Genomic DNA, 2,509 nt, shown 5'->3' on the forward strand with positions numbered 1-2,509 from the left:
TTTATTCATAGAAACCACGTTTCTCCACCCCCCACAGTGACATCTCATGATATTATTCCTGGGAACATATTTTGAAAAACACTGTTATAGGGGATTGCCAGAACGTCCACAGCACGTTAGGAGTCTGGGGCTTGGGTATGAGCAGTGTTCACAGTGCGATCTGAGGGCCCAGGGCATTCCTAAGGCTCTTCTGGGGAGAGCAAACTGTTTTCCTAGCAATTCTAAGAGGGGATTTGCCTTGCTAACCCTCATTGCGCTGCAAGCGCACCGCGCTCTTTCCCAGAGGGCGGGTGACATGTGACCTCACAAGGGGCTGAGAGCAGAAGCACGTGTGTGAACCCAGCCGTCTCCCACTGAACCAGACGCGGAAGAGGTTTACCAAAAAGGGTCAAACAATGCCACTCTTCTCACTTGACTTTTTTCCTTTTGGAAAATGTAAGTTTTTAGAAAGCTGTTTATTGATTTTATTACTTTTGGCTGCGCTGGATCTCCGTTGCCGCGTGCAGGCTTTCTCCAGCTGCAGCCGGGGCTGTGCTCTGGACGTGCACGGGCTCTAGGTGCACAGGCTTCAGAGGCTGCAGCTCATGGCCTCAGCAGCTGCGGCGTAGGTTCAGCAGGTGTGGTGTGCAGGCTCCAGAGCTCAGGCTCAGTAGCTGCGGTGCATGGGCTGAGTTGCTCCACAGTATGTGAAATCTTCCTGGACCAGGGACCAGGGACCTGTGTCTCCTGGATTGGCAGGCGGATTCACAGCCACTGGGCCACCAGAGAAGTCCTATTACTGTCACTTTAAAACAAATACTTGTGAAATTTGTTGTAATTTTAATGCTATAAATATTGATAGATATGACCATATACACAAAGGTTTTTGGGGTCCTCAATAATTTTGAAGAGTGTAAAGGGGATGTGAAAATGGGGAAGACACTCCTGTATCCCTTACTGTACTTAGGCGTTTAAATCAACACTTCTGTTACCAGATGTGTGGGTTTCCACAAAGCAAGCAATTCCTCAATGCCCACTGGGTGTCTGATGCTAACTGGGATTAGTGCAGACTCACAGGCTCAGGACTCAGGCCCACAAGGTGGACTCATCTCCCCCAACTTCAAAGCCAGTAACGAGTCTTGGTGGTCCTTGTGCTTGAGTCATGGGTGTAGACAAGGTGTTTTTCCAGGGCCTAAACTGTCCCTCCTGCCCCCATATGACAGGCATTCTCTCTCTGCCCCAGCCTCCTCCCCAAAGCAGCCACTCTGACCTCCAGAATGAGCTGAGGTCTCCATTGAGAGAGCCCCCTCTGTTCCAAGTGCTTTGCACAGGTAGACGCATTATACTGTGAAAGTAGGTCACTTTATGCACATTTAATGGATGTGGACACAGAGGCTCCCTAAAGGATAAGCCAAACACCCAAATTCCCGTAACTAGGAAGGGAAGAACTAGGATCGGGTGCCTCCCCAGGTCCTCCTGCTGGGAGGACTTAAAATTCTACCCAATCCCGGACACAGGGACCCTGCAGGTGCTGAGGATACAGGGAGGGACACCGATCAGCAGGAGGAACCAACACAAGCCCAACGACCCCCACAGGAAGCGCCCACCCTGTCCACAGTGCCCGCAGCAGGCTGGGGCAGACCACCTCAGGCCGCCTGGACCCAGCTGGCCCCATGCAGGCCACATAAGCACCCCCGCCCCTCAACTCCGGAATCCCAATACAGGGCCTGAAAGGGTCTTTGCATCCAAACAAAGCATTTCACAGACAAGGAAGCTGAGGCGGGGAGTGTCTTCCAGGTTCACACCACCACTTAGTGGCAGAGCAGGGCCTAAGCCCAGGCGTCTACCCCGGCGTCGGCGTCCCAGACTGGGAGAAGCCCTCTCTTTCCTCTGCTGCTGGACCGAGCTCAACCCTGCCCCTCAGCGGCCCAGAAGTCCACCTCCCACCCTCGCCTCCCGCACACCCTGCCCCCGCCTGCGGGGTCCAGAACCCGCACAGGGCAGGGGACAAGGCTGGGAGCTGCGGGGGCGCACCCTTCACGGGTCCAGCCCCGCCTTGCCGCCCTGGTCCCTCCTCCTATGGGAGAAGGAAGGGGTGGGCCGCCTCTGCAGCAAAGATGCGACTCAAATAACATTTCCGGATTGTCATTGCGGAGACAGCCCTTGAATCTGCTTTTATTGTTGTCGTTGTTTATCAAGTCCTTTGTCTATAAATCGGCAAGACTGGACAGCCCAGGTCCTCTCCAGAACCCCGGCTTTTAAATACTGCAAGGGGGCGACCTCGGCGGTGGAATTCTGCTGCTGCAAGGAGGCCAGTCCCCTCCCGCTGCTCGTTCGCTTGGCCGACGCTCCCTTTTCCTGTTTGGTCAGGTTGAGAAATGCTTCCCTCTCCCTTGCGCGGAGCCTCGGCGCTCCGGCGGAGGCGGGCCTTGTTGCCTTGGAGACAGCCAGGTAGCGTTGAGCGGTCGCCCCGGCAGCCAATAGAAGAGTGGGGGCGGGGCCAGCTGGGTCTTGTGCCGCCGCGGCGGGG

The sequence above is a fragment of the Bison bison genome, unplaced genomic scaffold, assembly GCF_000754665.1.
Source record: "Bison bison bison isolate TAMUID 2011002044 unplaced genomic scaffold, Bison_UMD1.0 scf7180017864524, whole genome shotgun sequence".
Classification (NCBI taxonomy): Eukaryota; Metazoa; Chordata; class Mammalia; order Artiodactyla; family Bovidae; genus Bison; species Bison bison.